Genomic DNA, 22,946 nt, shown 5'->3' with positions numbered 1-22,946 from the left:
GGAATGAGGATGATCAGTCTAACAGACCACAGAATTCTTCGCACGTGCATGACTGACTTGGGATGATTCCATAGGAGGTAAAACAAGCCTTCTCAAATTCATGGCGGCAACTTGCATCAAGTGCACATGAATTAGAGGGACTCACTTCTTTTGTCCAAACATATGCTTCACGAACGAGTCATGAAGATAATGCGTACACAAGTTTCCAACACTAGCTTAATGTTCAACAAAATCATGGAGGAGATAAGGATGTTGTCAATGGGCTCAACAACAATTCATCCAGGTTTCCATATTAGTGGAATTCCACAATTATGTGAACAAGGTGATAGCATTGGTCAGACCCAAAAGATATAATGGTGTATGCTCGAGGAACAACCACGAGTAAGACAACATTACGAATATCGTTGGTTCTGATTTGATTTGACGATAGCCCATACTCAATCAATGGTTTGGGTAAGATAATAGATCCAACAATTGATCACGAGGATCAACCAATAAAGATATCATCTTTCTTCAACACACATACAAGATATCCCTTAAAATGAACTAAGTCGGACAAGCTTTTATCTTCCAACTCTCCAAGTTGTTGTTCAGTTTACCAACTAGCTCAGGGTATCCAACACAGAATTTTGGAGAAGGGGGTGGTTTATGAAAAACCAACTTGATCACGAACCCAACATAGCGGTCAGGTGACAACCTGGTAATACTTCTGAGAAGATATTCGGAAAGTTACGAACCACCAATATGTTATTAAGCTCGAAAACAATCTTGTTTCCGAAGCAAGATGATGTGATAAATTAAGCAAGGGATTGAAACCCTAACTCATTGATCGAAGAGTGCGCCAGAAATAAGGACTAGGTAGCACGAACAGTCTTAGAATGATGATTCAAGAACCAACACGCTAAGAATGAAATTATTGTCCTTTAACTACCAAGAAACAAGGTTGCTAGGAGTATTGATTTCACACATCACGATTCACTTGTCGACATTCCGGTTGCAACAACACGGGAACCGAGAAATGAATAATGATGGAGAGAAGTATCACTGTGTCAAGAGTTCATAGGATGGTGTGCAATTCCCATGACATTCTTGATATGAAGATGGTAATACTCCAAGGTAGAACAGAGCAAAAGCAAGATTAGCAATTTGATCTGCGGAGTACGACTGCTTTGACCCAATCCTGGAAATGGACAAGGTACTGGAGTTTGTTTCTCCTAGTCATTCCAGAATAGAATGGCTTGACGGACCACAAGAGTAATAGGAATGCACGCATACTCTTGACTATCAAACGATAGACGAGGGTCAGAAGACAACTAAGAGGGACAACTCAAAGAACATATAATTTTCTGAGTTGTGGATGCATAGATTAGTATGTCGAACCAAGTTCAACATGTTTCTTCCGGATAACCCAAGCAGAGAGGTAGGACTGGCAGAGTCACGATTTATGAATGGAGAACTCCTCAAGAGTACTCTAATTGTGATCTTTTGATCCAATAAACATCTGCCATAAGCGGTTCATAGTATTTGGAAGAAGGAAATACCACGGACCTCGAGGACTATCGCAAAGTTACTAATATCCTAAAGGAACTAGCAAACACTATCAACATGAAGTAAGTAGAGTGAATCTCGGGTTCAAGAACCCAGGAATAGAATACCTACTACTAAGTAGCATCACGGAATGCTTTCGAGAATAAGGCCAGAATCATCACACTGGGACACAAATCATGGCTAGATTACTAGATGATCCCCTAGGACACCTAGGGTCATAACGATAATTCCAACATATATGTCGAGGCAATAGAATACCTCAACTCAGCAATTAGTGTGATTAACCTGGCCCAAAGGAACATAAAAACCAGAGGGAAAGGATTTGCAAGTGCATCAGATTGTTTAGAAACCTGGGATGACTCGGACAGCATAACGGCTGTAAATGCTCAAAAGTTTGGAGACATACTACAGAAAGGGTGGCATAGCCACTCAGAAGCACAATATCAAGGTTTCGAGATCATCAGTTAACATACAGAAGTGGTAGGAACTGGACTGAGGCTTACATCCAACAATCTTACAAGTCTACGGATTAGTAACACGTGATCCTGATAGAAAGAGGAGATAGCCTAGTTCTTAATCCCCGTAGAAGAGAAGAGGATGACTCAGATCAGAAGGCCATGAGGTATAAGGAGTAAAAAGAGCCTTACATTCCATCCCACAATCAATTCCCTTACATAACTAAAGCATTTCTAGACACAACTTCGACCAGTTTGGCTTGGTAATCCTACAGGCAGTCAAGCTCTGATACCAAAGCTGTCAAGACCCCGACTCAATGCCACATCGATCTAGCATGTAACACCTCATATCACTTTGCGGCCTCACGCACGGTATTCCCACGGGTGTCGCCTTACCTTTGCCTGGGACCGTTTGCGCCTTTTGGCACACGTATATGATAGTGTCGCTAGCATCCATATGATAAGGAGCCCGGGCTGACATGGCTAGTCGTAAACCCAAAGTGGCACAAGCTTACAGGGACAGGCATACATGACCCAGCATCGAACGTGTTGGTCATCAGCGAGTGAATCCAGGCTGTAGCACCAGGCTAGCAGGACTCCGGTGAACCGGGCTGTAGCGGGCTAACAGGACTCCGGTATTCATCGCGTGACATTTCCTCAAAGGGACAGACACAGGAACGAAGAAGGACACATGCCGGCCAGCCTAAGTGTTCCGGAGCAGTAGCAAGCTACCATTGGAAACACTAGGAGACATTTCCCGGTAAGAGAGTCTACTAAGGATAAACAACTAGATAGTCAGATCCCACACATACCAAGCATTTCAATAACATACACACAATATGCTCGATATGTGCAAATACAACATGGCATCACAACATGGCTCTACGACTCAAGTATTTATTCATTAGGCTCCGAGGAGCGAGAGATTACAAACAGGGGTCTCATGACCCAACATTCAGAGCATACAAGTCAAAGCACAAGCAGAAGCTATCATGTCTGAGTACAGACATCTATAAATGAAAAAGGCTGAGAAGCCTGACTATCTACCAGATCCTGCCGAGGGCACAAGATCGTAGCTGAGGTAACAAGCTAAACGTCGAAGTCCACGCGAAACTACTAGTGAGACTGAGATCTCTCTGCAAAAACATAAAATAGGCAAACGTGAGTACAAATGTACCCAGCAAGACTTACATCAGAACTAACTACATATGCATCATTATCAACAAAGGGGATGGTGGGGTTTAACTGCAGCAAGCCAACTTTGACTCGGTGGCTATCCTGAACTATGACTGCAAGTAACTCTTTTGAGGTGGCGCACACGAGTCCACATATTCACCATATCAATACACCACTATGGATCCGCTCCCGTCTCCCTACGAGAACGCCATCCATAGCACTCACGCTTATCTTGCGTATTTTAGGGTATCCACTTTCACTTGTCTATGAACTGATATAAGCAACCCAAAAGTCCTTTACCGCGGACACGGCTATTCGAATAGATGATGTTAACCCTGCAGGGGTGTACTTCTTCATACATGTTTCCACCACTTAGCGTCTGCACACGACATGTGCTCGGCAGACTTCAAGCGAAAGCCGACGTGGGTGTAGACCACGACCTACCTAAACACCTAAATCTCTAGTCCAGGTTTATCGCCTATCCAGGTTCCATCCGCAGGGAGTCCGGCCGAGGTTTCCCATACGGCCCCGAACAATGTGTACAGGGTTCCGTGACACCTAACGGGTGGCCGGTATTCCCGGCCACGTACCTACCGCATCACAGCCCACCCCTACGGTCAGCGCTGTCCACGGCCTCCAGTAGGCTACAAACACCAGAAACTACTTGCAACTCCTGGACAGAGAACTAGAGTGAATAAGAAGTCGAGCGGGGTCATATTTCAGGGCCCAATGCATGGTAGTAGCTGAATCATGGATCACAAACACAGAACTCAGTTCCTAAGGACGGCTTCAATGAGACAACCCACCATGTACTCCTACATGGCCTCTCACCGATACCTTTTACCAAATCGTGTTCACACACTTAGCTTACACACAGTAGGACATGTTCACACACCTCTGATTCATTCCCGATGAATCAGACCTGACTCAACTCTAAGCAGTAGCAGGCATGACAAACAAACATGAATGAGTAGGCACAACAGGGCTCAAACAACTCCTACTCATACTAGTGGGTTTCATCTATTTACTGTGGCAATGACATGTCATGCAGAGGATAAAGGGGTTCAGCTACCGCAGCAAGTAACAAATGACTCATTGTTGTCCTAATGCAGTAAAAGAGAGCAGGGCGAGAGAGTAGGATTGTATCGGAATGAACAAGGGGGTTTTGCTTGCCTGGCACTTCTGAAGATAGCATTGAGTCTTCATTAGTGTCAACGATCACAACGTCGGAACATCGTCTACCGAGAGGGGACAGATACCGGCAACAGAGAAGAAATACAATCAATGCAATGCACAATATGATGCATGCTCATGACATGGCAATATGAGTGTGTTGGCCTAATGCAACTACAACCAGATGGATTTGGGTCATATTGAGCCAAAGGTTCAACCCCAAATTCAAATTATGAATTCAAATAGTGCCTTGTCATGTTTTGCACTAAACATCAAGGTTAAGTTGTTTAAACATGCATGAAACCAGTGCAGATGGATAGATTGGATTTTTCTGATCATTTTTCATATATAACTTATTTAATTTGGAGTTACGGTTGAATTTCTATGATTTTTAGAAGTTTGTGGTTTTTTCTGGAATTTCCTAAAAGAATAAATCCAGTAAATCATTATTGCGTCAGCATGACGTCAGGGTGACGTAATCAGGTCAAAGGTACGGTCCAGGTCAACTCTAACCTGTGGGTCCCGCGTGTCAGGTCATTAGTCTAACTAATATTTAGTTAACACTAATCCTAACCTAATTAACAAGCTGGCCCCACCTGTCATAGACTCATGGGGGAAAGTCAACCTGGGCCCACACGGGGTCAAACATGGTCAAATGGGGTCAAACTCACCGGTGTTTAGCCGCCGGCGAGGCCAGACGCGGCGGGGTGTTGCGGGTTTTGCCTACGGAGCGCCGTTTGGTGCGCGGAGCACAGCTACGGGATGCGGACGCTCGTCCGCATCCAACCGTGGTGGTGGCGCGGCCCGGGAGTGGCCGGAGTAGCGCCGGTGACGAGGTTTGCGGCGGCGCATGCGGGTGAGCGCGGTGGAGTCGCTATGGTGCACGAGGGGAAAAACGGAGAGGGGAAGCAGGAGCAGGAGCTTACGGAGGGCGCGACAAGATGCTCAGCGGGCTCGGGGGAGGCCGGAGCTGAGCGGGGCGACGAGTCCGATCTTCGGCGGCCGAGGAGGGGAGAAGCGTCGGGGTGGCGCTTCGGGGCTCTTCCGGTCGCGTGAGCCGTCGTGGAGGACGAGGGAGGCACGGCGGAGCTCGGGCCACGTCGAAGAGGTGAGGGGTGGACGATGGCTGCGGTGGTGCTCGTCAGCGCGGACGCGGCTGCGTCGGCCATGGCGTTGAGGAAGCGAGGGAGAGAGCAGGGGGGAGAGTGAGGTGTCGGATGGACCGGGGCGACACCGGGGAGGCGTTCGCGGCGTCGAAGCGGTGACCAGGCGATGCAGACGAGCAGGGTGGTGGCGTGGCGAGCTCGGGCGCGTGCGCCGTGTCCCTCCTCTCTGCCTGCCTGGCGAGAGGAAGCAGGTGGCTGGCACGGGCCAGCACAGTGCTGGGCCGGCCAGTGGGCTGCCAGGTGGGCTGCGCCAGGTAGTTTCCTCTCTCTCTGTTTTCTATTTTAATTACTGTTTTCTATTTTTGTAGTTTGTTTGGCTTTATTAAAAATACTTAAACTCTCTCAAAAATCATGAAACTACTCATGATCACTGTTGGGAATATATCCTACAGTAAACATTTTAGGTTATGATTATTTGAGCATTTAAAATATTTAATAGCATTTAAATGCCCAAATGCAAATAGAGTATGATTTAGTTCAGAGCCCAATATGTCCTGCAAAAATATAAACCATTTTTGGTAGATGCTTTCACCTCAAATCAGAAATGTTGAACATTTTTAGAGGGCATTTTGAGTTCAAAGGAAAAGATTTTATTTTGACCCTAGTTGAATTCATTTGGTGCTAGGGTTTAAGCATCCCCATTTCAAGTTTCTTAGTAATTTAAACATGATGACATGATGAGCAGGAAAAGTCAAGCAAGGCTGATCTGGGGCTGTGACACGGCGTCCTCAAGAGGAAAGTGGCACCAGCGGGTGTTCTTGTTGTCGGTGTCAAAGTGCAGAGCTTTTGCTCAGTAGCTCACATGTGTCATGACGAGGTAGCAAGGACACCAGCGACAAGTGCAGACCTCCGGATCATTATAACAAAATCCTTTTCGTTAGGTTAGCATTCGAATGATTTGGTTATTCCAAGTAGTTCAACCTTGGGGAAAACGCACACACATGCTTGTTCTTTTCCAGCACAACTGAATTACTAGGCGTGCCTACTTTCTGAACCACGGAGCGAAATTTGCTTTGATCATCCTCACCAGGTCTAATTCATTTGCAATTTTAGAATTTCTTTTGGTGTTATGAAAATCTATTGTAATGGCAGAATTTGTTAGATTTGCCCAACTATTAATGATTTATATTTTGTTAGTTCTTCATGTGTAATTATAGATTTTGTGTTCGAAAAGTGAAATGGCCCAATTTATGCGCTCAAATGATTGTTCACTAGTAGCACTTCTCGCAGCAGAATTTTTAAGTGCTTCTGAATTTCAGTGACAAGTGGTACAGATTTTAGTTAAGTGGTTCTGAATTTCTTGTGATGAATGGGTTGTCTGAATTTAAGTATTAATGATTTGGTACAGCATACAGGACTGCTATTTTTTTCAATGTGAAGTGTTGAATGATGCTAGCTATAGCGTACAAGTGTGAATTTTAACATTTTCTCAAAAAAAGTATGAATTTTAATGTATATATGTAGATTCGTACAACATATATGACTGATGTTCTATTGCTGAATGACTGCAAAGTTGTTTGTATCTCTAATGGCGTAAAATGGCCAAATCTGAACTACATTTGTATCTCTAATGGCGTGAAATGGCCAAGTCTGAACTACGTTTGTATTCGTTTTGGGTCATTGTGTCCCTTGGATCATGTTTTGACGGCAGATGAGAGGGGGCAAGTTATAACATGACTTGCTAGAGGAAAGTCACTGAATCTCAGTTAATGCATGTCTATAGCAACCAACTAGAGCAAACACACAGAAGCGTGAGACAGAATGACAGATGGAGTGCCAGTAGCTTGTGTTTCTTAAGGGTTTACTAGGTTTGTTTCCAATTTCTCTCTTCTGTTCTGTTTAATTGCTAACCCAGCTAACCCTGAAAGTGCTCAGCATGAACAGAGCTTCTCTCATTGAAAAAAACCAGAGCTTATGCCAGTTCCTAAAAGGAAATGGAGTACAGACGATCGGGTGTCAATGGCGATTACGAAATGGCGGCAAAGGATGTGCTCTATGTCATGGCGAGAGTGAGCCTGAAAGTGCTCATCATAAACGCTAGTGATGTACTCTCTCCGTTCACTTTTGCAAGTCATTTTGGATATTTCAATATGGACTACATATACAAAGTGAAATGAGTGAATGAACACACTAAAACACATCTATATACATCTAATTCAGAAGAAAAAAATTTAGAACATCTTATAATTTGGAACAGAGGTAGTAGTTCTTTCTCCTTCTCTCGCGATTATGCATGTGAAAGAACGATGTGTTCGCGTTGTGGTCTCTTAGCTAGATTAGCGTTGTGGTCTCTTAGCTAGATTAGCAAGGATCTTTGACGGGGCAGCGAGCATCGCCACAATGATTGATCTATTTAACCTCTCGGCAAAGCAATCGCTATATACCTTCCTGCTTGAATGTATTTTCATTCAAGTTAATTATTATCAGCATTCGATCGAATAGAATTATGTTTTCTGTGCAAATCCCCTCGTGGGATATCTTCATTGTTCATAAAATGATTCCGCATGACCCGCAAAGGAAAAGAAAATGAAATGATTATGCGTCCAACTCAATTTCTTTTTATTTCCGCACCTTCAGCTCCAGTTTGAGGATGACCTTCTCAAAAGGATAGAAAATATACACTCTGTTGGGCCTTTTCCTCACATGTCATATAACTGAAGTGAGAATATTGAGAAAAAGCTCATATGGTGGTCATCTAGACTAGCAGCTATCAATCCCTCAAGGGAGCTCCTATTTCACGCGGGGCCTCATTTCACGGGAAACCCAAAGTGGCTCTATTTCATTTTCTTACACTTCCTATCATTTAAATTCACCCCTTTAGTCTTGTAGACGTAAGAGATATCATTTATACTCCATCTCTTTCGATACAAAGAAAGTCAAGAAACTATCATCGAAGCATTGAGAAATTGTGCATATAGAATGCTCTAAAGAAACAAAAAAAGGAGACCCATGCCATGATTATGAAATATTTTCTATTTAGTACTCTAAGTCTCTCGGTGCGGATAATTAATTCGGTCGTTGTGGTCAGACTCTATTTTGGATTTCTAACTACATTCTCTATAGGTTTCTCTTAGATCTTCTTTCTCCAATCTTGGATTAGGTGGGAAGCAACCTAGCGCTCCACCGGCGCATGCTTTTGGGCCGTCCCATATGGGGGGGTGGGGGTGGAACACCGCTGTTTTATTTTATTTTATAAATTAGTTCGTGATTTTAAAACATTTTTGAATTTCAAATAGTAGTTGCAATTTAGAAAACACTAAAAATATTCATGAGTTTGAAAAATTCTTTTGGAATTTGATTTTTTATACGAATTCATTTTCAAATTCTCGGAATTAGAAAAATTTGTGAATTAAAAAATTGTGATTTTTAAAAATGTTCACGACATTAAAAAATGTTCATGATTTTAAACAAATGTTGTAGAATAATTTTTTCTCAGAAAAAAAACAAATTGTGTATAAAAAATGTTCATGCATTAAAAAATTAGTTCGCCAAACAAAATATGTTCATTATTTTTTTTAAAAATCCCCCAAAACTTTTGTCAATTCAAAAATGTTTTCTGATTCAAAAAGCTTTGCAGTTTAGAAAAAAAATGTAGGCAAATTTTAGCAAAAAAATCACGCATTTCAAAAATTAAGGTTAAAAAATGTTCAAGAAATTGTACGAAATAAACACGAATTTAAAATTTTCGATGATTCTAGACATGTTCATGATTTTAAAAAATGTCCACAATTTCACAAAAATGTTTAGCTTTTTGAAAAATACGTCAGGAAAATGGAAAGAAAAGAAAATAAAGAAAAACGAACATGAAACAAATAAAAGGAAAAAATAAATGAGAAAATAAAGGAAAGAATGAAATTTTAAAAAAGAAAAGAAAAAACAGAATAAAAAGAGAACCATCCCAAAACCCGGAACAAGATAGATAACCAGCGACCCGCGCGCCAAATAGGATCCCAATAGAAAAGCAACCAATCCCTCGAAAAGAAAAATCCGGACCAGCAGCAGCCACCCCAACTCGATTCGGCTCCATCCGCTCATCGAGGACGATGCTTCGGTGCCGTAAGGCACCTACCTTTGTGTCTATGACATATGGGCCCACACGTTAGTGACCAAAGGTACGTGCTTCACCGAGGCTGTGTCCGCTCATCGAACACCTCGACCAAATCCGGGCGCGAATGGGGGAGCTACGGCGTCGTTCCGATGCCAGTCCACCGGCGGGAGGCTGAGGCGCCTGGGTTCGCGTGGGATGCGGGAGCCGAGAGCAGCCGACCCGGCCAGGCGGCTCTAACTGGCGGCGTCGCTCGACCAATCGGACGGCGCCGGCGAGCCGTTCATGGCGGCGGTCCGGAAGGACGACGCGACGGCCGTGGGGCAGCAGTACGCTGCGAAGAGCAGCGAGCCGCCGTCGACGGTAGCAGCTGCACGGCCTTTTGGATTTGGATTCGGTCTCGGTGCTTGCAGTGTGTGTCCGTGGCGACGCATGGCTGCTCTTCTGATAAAACAAACAAAGTTGAGTTTTTTCTCGTTCCATTTCCATTATCAGCATATTCTGATTTCGTTACCATTTGCTTGGCATTATCTGAACCAAACATCTCCTCGTGGTCCACGGCAAGCGACGCGTCAGTTACAGAGCGAGGTTTCCCCTGTCGCACTCTCCAATCTGAATGCCCGGCAGCCATTTTTCTTTGCGCGTGGAGCGACCTTGGGAGACTTTGGAGTCAGGTCTCCTGCTTTCTTTCTTGGCCGACAATATTACTACTCCGTTGTAGCTAGCTATGCGATGGTTGTCCAGTTTCTAGTTTTACCTTCTAATTCCATCTCTGCAGCCGGACTGGTCTGAAGAAGCACACACCCCTCAATTAGTCTCTTGCTGGAAGATGAGGAAGATGGCCTTTAGGGGCACTTCTTGCATTCCAATTTTGATCCTCCCATTCCTGAGTTCACTCTGCCAATCCGATGACCAGCTCACACATGCAAAGCCGCTCTCCGCCGGCGACATGCTCGTCTCCAAGGGCGGGGACTTTGCGCTCGGCTTCTTCTCCCCGAACAGCTCCAACACAAGCTTGTACCTTGGCATATGGTACAACAGCATCCCTGGCCGCACCGTTGTATGGACCGCCAACCGCGACGATCCAATCGCCGCAACTTCATCTCTGATGCTCGCCATCACCAACAATTCCGACCTGGTGTTGTCTGACTCCCAAGGTCACACTCCTTGGGTGGTGAAGAGCGGCATCACGGGTGTGGGAGTTACTGCGGTGCTGCGTTCGTCGGGGAACTTTGTCCTCATGTCTCCAAATGGGACATCCATATGGCAGAGTTTTGATTACCCGACAGACACCATTCTCCCCGGTGCTAGGATCTACCTGAGCGGGAAGGCTCGTGTTGTCAGGCGTCTAATTGCTTGGAAGGGCCCCATTAACCCATCCATTGGAGATTTTTCTTTGGGCCTTGACCCAAACTCGAACCTTCAGTTAGTCATCTGGCATGGGACTATGCCCTACCTCCGCCGCAATATTCTCGATGGTGCGTCAGTAGGTGGTGGCACGTACCAGAATACTATCTTCTACGGAGTATGAAGCGATGGTTGGAACAAGGGACGGGTGCTATTATGAATTCACTGTTTCTGGTGGCTCACCGTATGCACGCCTTATGCTTGACTACATGGGCGTGTTGAGGTACCTTAGCTGGAACAACCGCTCATCTTGGGCAACCGTCACCGAGAACCCCGCTACCACCTGCGACTTGTACGTACGCTTCATGTGGTCCGTTCGGCTATTGCGACAACACTGGGGCTGCCGCGACATGCCGTTGTCTCGATGGGTTTGAATCCGCTGGTCTTAACATTTCGAGCGGATGTAGAAGAACCAAGGAACTGGAATGCGGCAGGCAAAGTCATTTCGTGACCTTGCCTAAGATGAAGTTCCCTGACAATTTTTTACATGTCCCCAACACAAGCTTTGACGAATGCACGACTGAGTGTAGCAACAATTGCTCGTGTATAGCCCACGCCTACACCAAATTGAGCAGTAATGGTGCTATGGCCGACCAGTCAAATTGCTTGCTTTGGACAGGGGAGCTTGTCGATACAGGGAAGTATAGCAACAATGACAAGAACCTGTACCTCCGGCTTGCTAACTCTCCTGGTATGCACCACTCCATTTTAACCTTCTAGTTATCTTGGCACTTAATGTTATCAAATCAACACCAACCTTAATCGTGGGTCATCTACTAAATATATGAACTTAACAGTTGTATAGCAGACTGCCAAATATTTCTTTGCGTCCAAATAATTTGGCGTAGGGGTAATCAGTAGATCTATAACTATTATATACGAGCATAATGCAACATGCTCATGGTAACACATTTATCTAGTCCACGGATCACTCACGGTACTCTAAATTATTTTTGTTTAAAAAAAGTGATGTTGTTAAATTTATACATGATTTGTTTTGCTGTTAGAAATAGCAATTTGGTAAAGATTATACTCCCAACCATGTCATGCGTGCTGATACTCGCATGCATAGCCCTTGGGATATGCAAATACAAAGGTAAAATAGAAAATGTCTCTCGTTTCAAAATTGTACTTCATTGTTATGAGTGTTAATAACAAAGTATTGATCTTTAGCAAGCAAACAAAAGAAGAAGGAAATCCACAACGGACCAATGCCAGGATACCTTAGCTCATCTAATGAAGTTGGTGGTAAACATGTGGACTTTCCTTTTGTTAGCTTTGAAGATATTGCCACGGCAACGGATAATTTCTCGGACTCTAAACAAATCGGAAGTGGTGGTTTTGGAAAAGTTTATAAGGTAACGGAAAGTTCTGCATTCATCGTATTAGTAGAACAGGCTCTATTTCTAGAGAATAATTTTATCTGTGGAAAAATACCTTTCATAGTTTCACAATTTCGGATGATGCAATCATGCAGGGTATCCTGCAAGGGAACACTGAAGTTGCTATCAAAAGACTCAGTAAGGGTTCTGGGCAAGGGATGGAGGAGTTTAAAAATGAGATAATTCTAATTGCAAAATTGCAGCACAAAAACCTTGTTAGACTTCTTGGTTGCTGTATTCATGGAGATGAGAGGTTACTTATCTATGAATACTTACCAAATAAAAGCCTGGATGCCTTCCTTTTTGGTATGTTCAGACCTCTGATACATATTACAAGTTTTTTGTCAACCGAAAGGATATCACTGATCGCTGATTGTATAATTTGTTTATTCTTCATCTTTGGAGATAGCACGAGACAATATGTGCTTGATTGGCCCACACGCTTCCAAATAATTAAAGGGGTGGCGAGAGGTCTTCTTTACCTCCACCAAGATTCAAGATTAACTATAATTCACAGAGATCTGAAACCAAGCAACATCTTGCTGGATTCTGAAATGACTCCCAAAATATCAGATTTCGGTATGGCAAGGATCTTTGGTGGAAACAGACAAGCAAAAACTACCCGGGTTGTTGGGACATAGTAAGTAATTCAAGGAACTAGCCACACCTGTCAAGATTCATATTTCTGTTGTCTATTTATCCCAAATTATGCATCTGTTGTTGAATTATCTAAACAGTGGCTACATGTCGCCTGAATATGTTATGGGAGGTGCCTTTTCTGTAAAATCGGACACCTATAGCTTCGGTGTTCTTCTCTTAGAGGTTGTAAGTGGCTTGAAGATCACCTCACCGCAACTGGCAGTGAACTTTGTCGGCCTGACAACTTATGTAAGTACAAAATGCACAGAATTTTAATCTGTCAAACATTGTAACTTGCTCATCAGTTGGTTCTATTGGCTCAGGCGTGGAGACTATGGGAAGATGGAAAAGCAACAGAACTGGTGCACTCTTCGTTTGCTGAGAGTTGTTCACTTCATGAAGTTCTACGGTGTATTCATGTCGGCCTCTTGTGTGTTCAAGACCGTCCGGATGATAGGCCACTCATGTCATTGGTGACTTTTATGTTAGAGAATGAAAATGCATTGCTCCCAGCACCAAAGCAGCCTGCATATTTTGCTCTACAGAATTTCGAAGCTGAAAAATCAAGGGAATACTCTGTGAATACAGTGAGTATCACAACACTAGAGGGGCGTTAATGTTATATATGTAAATTCCAGTATTAGAGCTTCAGAAGCCATGTACTGTATGATTTACAAATATTTTGAATGTGATTTCTTCAGTAGGTAATTGTGCTATTCGCAGAAAGCCTGTGATCAGAGGACTAATTGATAATGCTCTGTTTCGAATAAAAAGTTAGGTTTTTCTTGCTCTGTAGCTGTTGGACTGTTGGTATATCTTCAGTTGCTAACACGACAGGAAGAATAAGGATATTCGATCATTCTGATGCAATACAGTGTCTTGCTCATTGATGTTGTTGGTCCGAGATCCCTCTGGTATTCCCTCTAATGTACCAGTCTATTAACAGTTTAAATGCAATACATATCATGCCTCATGAACATGATCACTTGGTACTTGTATCTCTTCTGCATTTAAGTTCAGATTATTCTTGTAGGTGTAGAATATTTCCTTGAAAGTTGCAGAAATCCATCAAACTGGGAACACTTTATAAGGACTTTGTTCTAGTGATCATATATGGTGCGGCATGAATATTTTTTGAAGTACTCCCTCCGTTCCAACTAAACTTTTACTAAATCAGCGACGCTTATTTTGGGATGGAGGTATTATAAATTATTTTTTGGCAGCATATATTATGCACTGGCTATATATAAGTTGACTAAATTTTTTTCTGGTGTAAGTCCGATTTGCATGCGAAAGAAGGAGGCAGCGGCAGAGCTCGAGGCCGACCTGGCGATGGCGAGGCCGAGTCAGGACCTTGCACCGGACGATCTGCAAATGGCAGCGAGCAGCAGCGTTGCAGTCGGGGGTGAGGAAACAGGTTGACGGTGCGAGTGCAGGTACAATGGTTTGCCCAAAAATTCTGGTTGCCGGGGAAGTTTAGAGGCAAGGTCAGGGGTGGAGGCAAGCACGGCGGTGGGGGCAGTCGAGTTGAGGGCGGGGCGGTCGCGGTAGCCAAATAATAGGGTACACACAGGTTCTCTTTTGATGCAAATAATTTGCCTCACTTTAACGGTACGGCTGTCCACGCTTGATATGCAGACTCTCGTTGATAATCATCTCCTGCCCCCATTTCTTTCCAACTCAGGTTGCCATGCCGATACTGATGATGTACTACGCACATCGATGACCAGATATCAATTAGCAGAGCCGTCTTGATATGAGCATTATTCCATGGAAACTTCCATATAAAATTTGACCAACTTCGTATTACAAAGTATTAATATCTACTCCCTCTGTAACTTAATGTAGGACGTTTTTTTTATTTCAAATTGAACTGCAAAAGTATCTTACATTAAGTTACAGAGGTAGTGCAATACTAAATAAATACACTATGAAAATATATTCCATCATGGATATGATAATACTTTTTAACAAAATTTGGTCAATCTTCACAAAATTGACTCTATATAAAAACTAATATATGAAGTGCCGGACATTTACGGGCGATTTGGTGCACAGTGCTGGAGATGCCCTTATATGGTTTTGCTCTGGTTTCTCTTCATGAATAAATTATTATCGGTTTTCAGCCAATTTACCATATTAACCCTGGTCAATCCTACTCTCTCTTAATGTGTAGGCTTCTTGTGAGTTGCTCGGAAGAAAAAGCACATAGTGAGTGTGCCGACCACAGCGCCCACCGGCTCCGATAATATCAAGCATTGCATTATCCCATGAAGCGATGACCGCGTGATCATGAGCTGTCACTCTCTACTCAGGTTTGAACTGTTCGTAGTAACGATTTTTCTTTGGGCGTATATGGCATTATTCAACTCTTGGAGACTTGCTGGCCTGCTGTCGTTCAGCCATCAGTACCAGTCAAGGTCCCTGAAGAAAGGGTTGCTCTCCTTGCCGTCTCTATTGACTAGTCCCAAAATTAAGACTTTGCCACTTTATAATATCTTCAATTCAATTTCTCTTATTCTTTGATACTACCTCTGTACCAGAATATAAGACGTTTTTTAGGCAAAACTAACCTGAACGACGTCTTATATTTTGATAAGGAGGGAGTATATATTTTCAAATCCTTCGGTTGGGTCTTGCCCTTTTGGGCCCATAGTGAGATGCCAATGTCAGAGCCCTCTATGCCCACTCATGCCTGTTCATAACTCCATACACAACTTGATCGGAAACAACACAAGGCTTTACCATGCACGTCGCTCTTGCAGTGTGGGTGACTCATCAGCCGGCCGTGACTCCATACACAGCTCATGACTCATCAGCCGGCCGTTTTGTGGCCCTGATGAGAAGATGGTGGTAGTCATCAGGTATGGCCGTAGATGATGCCAACGAGGTTTCCCATGTCGATTCGGACCTGTAGTGACGATTTTTCCTTGCGCGTTGAATGCCGTTTGGAGACTTTTTCAGTCTGGCCAGTCATCTATGCTAGTATGGTCTAGTCAACCTTGATGTCTATCTATATCATCACTAGTCTGCCCTGTTAAACTGTATAGATAACCTGATATGGTTAGTATCTAGGTTGTAGTTATCTTGTATAACAACTTGTACTTATCTCCTTTGTAAACCCTAGCGGCTGCTCCTAGAGGCGCCCTATATAATGCTATCAAGACCACCGGCCTAGGTGTGTCGATCCAATCTATTTTCTCTTGTTTCACATGGTATCAGGCCATCTCGCATAAACTGCTCGATGGGTTCTGCCTCCACCGCCGCCATGACCTTCTCGGCCCTTGCTTCTCTGCCCATGCCGTCCGGCCTCGCGGCGCCGCTGAAAGATCGAGGATGTCGCCTAGAGGGGGGTGGGGTGAATAGGCGCTTTAAAATAATTATGGTTTAGGCTTGAACAAATGCGGAATAAACCTAGCGGTTAATTTGTCAAGCACAAAACCTACAACAACTAGGCTCACCTATGTGCACCAACAACTTATGCTAAGCAAGATAAGCAACTATGTGATAGCAAGATATATGACAAAGAACAATATGGCTATCACAAAGTAAAGTGCATAAGTAAAGGGGCTCGGGTAAGAGATAACCGAGGCACGCGGAGACGACGATGTATCCCGAAGTTCACACCCTTGCGGATGCTAATCTCTGTTTGGAGCGGTGTGGAGGCACAATGCTCCCCAAGAAGCCACTAGGGCCACCGTAATCTCCTCACGCCCTCGCACAATGCAAGATGCCGTGATTCCACTAAGGGACCCTTGAGGGCGGTCACCGAACCCGTACAAATGGCGACCCTTGGGGGCGGTCACCGAACCCGTACACTTTGGCAACCCTTGGGGGCGGTCACCGGTACCCGTCAAATTGCTCGGGGCGATCTCCACAACCTAATTGGAGACCCCGACGCTTGCCTGGAGCTTTACACCACAATGATTGAGCTCCGAACACCACCAACCGTCTAGGGCACCAAGGCACCCAAGAGGAACAAGCTCTAGGGTGCCCAAACACCCAAGAGTAATAAGCTTCTCAAACTTCACTTCCACGTATCACCGTGGAGAACTCAAACCGATGCACCAAATGCAATGGCAAGGGCACACGGAGTGCCCAAGTCCTTCTCTCCCAAATCCCACCAAAGCAACTAATGCTAGGGAGGAAAATGAGAGGAAGAACGAAAGAAGAACACGAAGAACTCCAAGACCTAGATCCAAGGGGTTCCCCTCACTTAGAGGAGAAAGTGATTGGTGGAAATGTGGATCTAGATCTCCTCTCTCTTTTCCCTCAAAAACTAACAAGAATCCATGGAGGGATTGAGAGTTAGCAAGCTCGAAGAAGGTCAACAATGGGGGAAGAACACGAGCTCGAAGGATAAGGTTGAATGGGGAAGAAGACCCCCTTTTATAGGAGCTCCCGAATCCAACTGTTATGCTCACAGCCCGCACAGAGCGGTACTACCGCTAGGGCGGTAGTACCCCTTCGAAACACAACAGTGAGGAGGCAAAAAGGCCAAAAGAACCTTCGGAGCGGTAGTACCGCTCGTCCTCACGGTACTACCGCTCGACCTCACGGTACTACCGCAAATGGTAGCGGTACTACTACTTGCGAGCGGTACTAAAAAAATACTTCTGTGCCTACTTCCGCTGAGAAAAACACGAGATTTTGGTCCGGAGCGGTACTACCGCTTAGGAGCCGCGGTAGTACTGCTCTGGAGCGGTACTACCGCTCAGGAGCCGCGGTAGTACTGCTCTGGAGCGGTAGTAAAAAATTACATCCACTCCAGTCGCGGTAGTACCGCTGCAGCCTTTACCAAAACAACCACAACTTTTGCAAACGGACTCCGAATTCAACGAAACCAAGTTTGTTGGAAAGCAAACGACATGGGCTAACACAATATTGATAGAAATATCAAGAATAAGCAAATGAGAAAAGTCCCATAAGAAAATGGTGAGAACCCTTCATCGGATAAGACCGGTAAAACCTCCAACACCGAAAACATCATAGAAGACGCATGCGAACTCCGTTTTCGATGAACTCATGCAAGGATGCAATGGTTTGAGCTCTCTACTAACGATACGATCAAGCTACCAAATTGAGAGCCTCCCTTGATAGTATGGCAAACGATCCTATAACTCGGTCTCCCAACTACCACCACAAGACCGGTAAAATAGAAAACCTATCAAGGGAAAACCTTTGCCTTGCACATGGTCCACTTGAGCTAGATGAAGACGATCTTGACTCCCTCAAGTTGGACCACCTTTCTTGATTGCGTTGGCTTGATGAAGACTAGATGATTGCTCCCCCATAGTTCACTATGGGTGAGCCACTCTTCGGCACATCTTCACGAGTCCATTGACACCACAATGGATGGCAAGATTCAAGCACTTGATCTCTTCGTGATGCTCCACTTGAACTTGCACACGGCAATCTTGATGACGATCACCACTTGATGTCATCCTTTCCATGGGTTGTATGATATCTTCCTCTTGACGCAAGCCCATGGATACGTACCTAACCCCACATACAACTCTCACATAGACCATGGGTTAGTACATAAAGTGTAATGGACAATGCTTACCATACCATGGGATCACTTGATCCCTCTCGGTACATCTTCTATGCTTTGTGAGTTGATCAACTTGATTCACTATTGACTTAGTCTTGATCAACCTTGAATCTTTGCAACTCTCTTCATTTGGATGATGTCTTGAAGGTAAACATGAATGATCACACAACCTTCTTCTTCAAGACATGCTTGCAATAATCTCAACACTCGCATGACCAATCTTTGGATAATTCCTTAATAGCACCTTGGTCAACTCAAAAACTCCTTGAAACCAACACATGGACTTCAAGAAAAGCCTATGGACAAATCCTTCAAATACAACTCAAGACAACCATTAGTCCATAGAGATTGTCATCAATTACCAAAACCAAACATGGGGGCACCGCATGTTCTTTCAGCCGCCGTCTTCTGCTGTTCCCCAACCCTCTGCTTGCCTCATTACTGCCAAGCTCACCTCCTCCAACTATCTTCTCTGGAAAGCTTAGATCCTTCCTCCCCTTCGCATCGCCGGTGTCACCGGCTATGTCGACGGCACCACCCACACTCCTGCTCGCCTCCTTCCTGCCGATGACAAGGGGGAGCGCGCTCCTAATTCGGAGTACGCTACCTGGTTCCATCAGGATCAGATCATCCTGAGCTACCTGCTGGCCTCGCTCACCGACGATGTGCTTCAGCGGGTCCACCTCTTCGACACCTCCCGCGCCATCTGGGCGCACCTCGAGGAGATGTACGTCACGCACTGCCGTGCCAGTGTGGTGCAGATCAAGATGGATATGATGAATTTCCGCAAGGGCAACCTCTCCATGGTCGACTACTTCGCCAAGATCCGCTCCAAGCAGATCAGCTCGCTGCTGCGGGCCGCCCCATGCGAGAGGAGGACATCATCACCGCTTCATCACCGGCCTCGACAGCGACTATGAGCCACTCATCACGGCTATCACCACTTGCATCGACGTCATGACGCTGGGCGAACTTTAATCCCACGCCATCTCCTTCGAGCGCCGCCGTGAGTACCATGCGGCTCGTCTTCAACTACACATGGGTGGCTCTTCTGTCAACTACGTCGCCCGCGACAACAATTGCAACTCCAACAACCGTGGCAAAGGCAACTACCGCGGCAAGGGTCGCGGCAACTCCGGTGACCGCGGTGACTACAACAACAATAACCGCGGCGGCTACCGCGGTGATCGTGGTGGTGGCGGCAATCGCCACAACGCGAACGGCAACCGCGGCGGTGGTGACCGCGGTGACCACGGTGGTGGCAGTGATGCACGCCTGCAGTGTCAACTCTGCCGGGGCCCCGGGCACTATGCCTGGGAGTGTGCTCAACGTTACAACCACGCCTTCCAGCCTCAGCACTCCAAGATGGCGGGTCTAGCAGCTGCATCACCACCATCCATCCTCGGTGATCCTACCTGGTTCACTGACACGGGGGCCACCGATCACATCACGTCGGATCTGGACCGCCTCACCGTGAGGGGAAAATATCTTGGGCAGGACCGCATCGACACTGCCGACGGATCAGGTTTGCACATAGCTCATCGTGGTCATGCTCTCCTTCCTACTCCCTCTGCCAATCTCAAACTTCGCAACATACTACATGTCCCAAATGCTGATAAGAATCTTCTTTCTGTTAATCGCCTTGCCACTGATAATCATGCTTATCTAAAATATTATCCTACTCATTTTCTTATGAAGGATTTGACAACCAAGCGGGTCCTTCTTCAAGGCAGATGTGAAAATGAGCTCTATCCCATTCGGCCCTCACGCTCTCATGCCCTATCCTCAGTTAGGCTCTCTGCTGAAGATTGGCATGCTAGGCTCGGCCATCCATCCACACAAGTAGTTCAACATGTTTTGGCATCCAATAAATTAGCATCATCGAGTCGGGCTTTGACCCATGTGTGTAATGCTTGTCAACAAGGCAAAGCACATCAGCTACCCTTTCCTAGATCCTCAAGTGTGTCTTCGGTTCCGCTGGAACTTATTTTTTCAGATGTGTGGGGACCTGCCAAAACTTCTTCTGGTGGGTTCCAATACTATGTTTCATTCATCGATGATTATAGTAAATTTGTGTGGATTTATCTTCTTAAACGAAAATGTGATGTGTCTGATGTCTTTCGGGATTTTCTCGCCCATGTTGAACGCCTTCTTTCTCGTAAAATCTTGTGTGTTCAATCCGACTGGGGTGGGGAATACGAAAAACTTAGCAACACATTTTTTCGTCAACTTGGCATTGCTCATCACGTTTCTTGTCCACACACACATCAACAAAATGGATCGGCCGAAAGAAGCACCGTCACATTGTTGACATGGGTCTCTCATTGTTATCACATGCATCCATGCCCCTCCGTTTTTGGGACGAGGCGTATTTATCTGCATGCTATCTTATCAACCGCTTACCCAGCCGCGTCATTGGCAACATGAGCCCCATGGAAAAACTTGTTTTCCACCAAGCCGGACTATGTCTCCCTCCGCACGTTTGGGTGTGCATGTTGGCCTAACTTGCGCCCGTATAACACCCACAAACTCGCGTTTAGATCCCAACAGTGTGTTTTTGTCGGGTACAGTATTCGTCACAAAGGCTACAAATGTCTTCATGTCCCTACAGCTCGTTTATATATATCACGCGATGTTATCTTTGATGAAAACAAATTTCCCTTTGCCAATGACCAACCCTCTCCAATACCACCTCGTGTTGCTGAACATGCCATTCTTTTATTTCCATATGACCACATGAACTATGCTGCATCTGTTTCTCGGACTAATCTGGATGCAGGTACTGCTTCGGCGCAGAAAATCCCCTCAACGGAATCCCAGGTAGATCCTGTCTCCCGATCCGCCGCCGTATCAGCCTCGGATCGCGTGTCGCCTGACGACAGCGACGTGGCGGCAGCCGACCGTGGGGAGCCAGGCGACAGCGCGCCAGCCGACCGCACCGGGCCCGCGTCTCCGCCGACCGCCAATCCCGTGGCTCCTGAGGGCGAGCGGGCCGAGGCGCCTCCCGTGTCGGTTTCTGCATGCGCACGCCCCGCCCACGCTGTGGCGGGGCCCACCCCTGCACGGGCTGCTGTGTCCACCGTCTCGCCCCTGGCTGCGGCCCAACTGGCGACTGCGGAGCGGGCCGTTCCCACTGACGGTGCTGGATCCGAGGCGGATCCGGTGGCAGCTCCTGCTTCCTCGTCCGACACGGGATCCCAGGGGGATTCGCCTACACGCTCGTCTGCATGTGCCTCATCTGGATATTCTGTGGCCGTTGGATCCTCTGCTCCGCCTGCTCATACAATGACGACGCGCACGCGTGATCACACCCGCAAACCAAAACAACATACGGATGGTACTATCACGTATAATCCGTCCCGTCGTGCCTTCTTAGCTCTACGGGAACCAGTTGATCATCGTGAAGCAGTTTCATCTCCGGAGTGGCGGCTGGCTATGCAACTTGAGCTCGATGCGTTACGACAGAATGGTACCTGGACTTTGGTTACTCCTCTTCCCCGTGTCAACGTCATTGACTGCAAATGGGTGTTCAAAATCAAACACAAACCGGATGGCCCTATTGATCGGTACAAGGCACGTCTGGTTGCAAAGGGGTTCAAACAATGCTATGGCTTGGACTATGATGATACATTCAGCCCGGTCGTTAAACCTGTCACCGTGCGTCTGGTTCTCTCCATTGCAGTCTCTCGTGGATGGTGTTTACATCAGTTGGACGTTCAAAATGCTTTTCTTCATGGCATTCTCCAAGAAGAGGTATACATGCGCCAACCCCCTGGATTTGTGAATCCCTCGGCGCCTCACCATTTGTGCAAACTCCGCAAAGCTCTCTATGGCCTCAAACAGGCTCCTCGAGCGTGGTATTCTCGGCTGAGTTTTAGGCTTCAACAACTTGGTTTCCTCGCATCCAAAGCTGACACGTCTCTGTTTGTCTACAACCGAAGTGGTGTTACCACCTTTATGCTTGTGTATGTAGATGACATTATTGTGGCCAGCTCTTCTACCACTGCTACTACCAAGTTACTTGCCGACCTTCAAGCCTCCTTTGCTCTCAAGGATCTCGGTCCCTTGCACTATTTTCTTGGAGTACATGTGGAGTCATCGCCAGGGGGAATTGTTCTGTCTCAGCAGAAGTATATTAGCGACATTCTTCGCCGTGCAAACATGGAGAATTGTAATGTCTCTACCACGCCCATGTCCTCCAGTGAGAAACTGAGCAAGGAAAGTGGATCACCATTGTCTCAGGAGGATAGTACCAAGTATCGCAGCTTGGTTGGAGCTCTCCAGTATCTAACACTCAGGAGGCCAGATATCTCCTTTGCAGTTAATCGGGTGTGTCAGTTTCTCCATGCACCTACGACTGCACATCTCTCTGTAGCAAAGAGGATTTTGAGATACTTGAAG

The 22,946-nt window shown here is 45.8% G+C and overlaps 1 pseudogene; it reads left to right on the top strand.

Moving 5' to 3' along the window:
- Positions 1–9,518: 9,518 nt before the first annotated feature.
- Positions 9,519–14,329, top strand: LOC119365858 (annotated as a pseudogene).
- Positions 14,330–22,946: the final 8,617 nt, after the last annotated feature.

Source organism: Triticum dicoccoides, chromosome 2B (genome assembly GCF_002162155.2).
Source record: "Triticum dicoccoides isolate Atlit2015 ecotype Zavitan chromosome 2B, WEW_v2.0, whole genome shotgun sequence".
Classification (NCBI taxonomy): domain Eukaryota; kingdom Viridiplantae; phylum Streptophyta; class Magnoliopsida; order Poales; family Poaceae; genus Triticum; species Triticum dicoccoides.
This window is presented reverse-complemented; position numbering and strand designations above follow the sequence as displayed.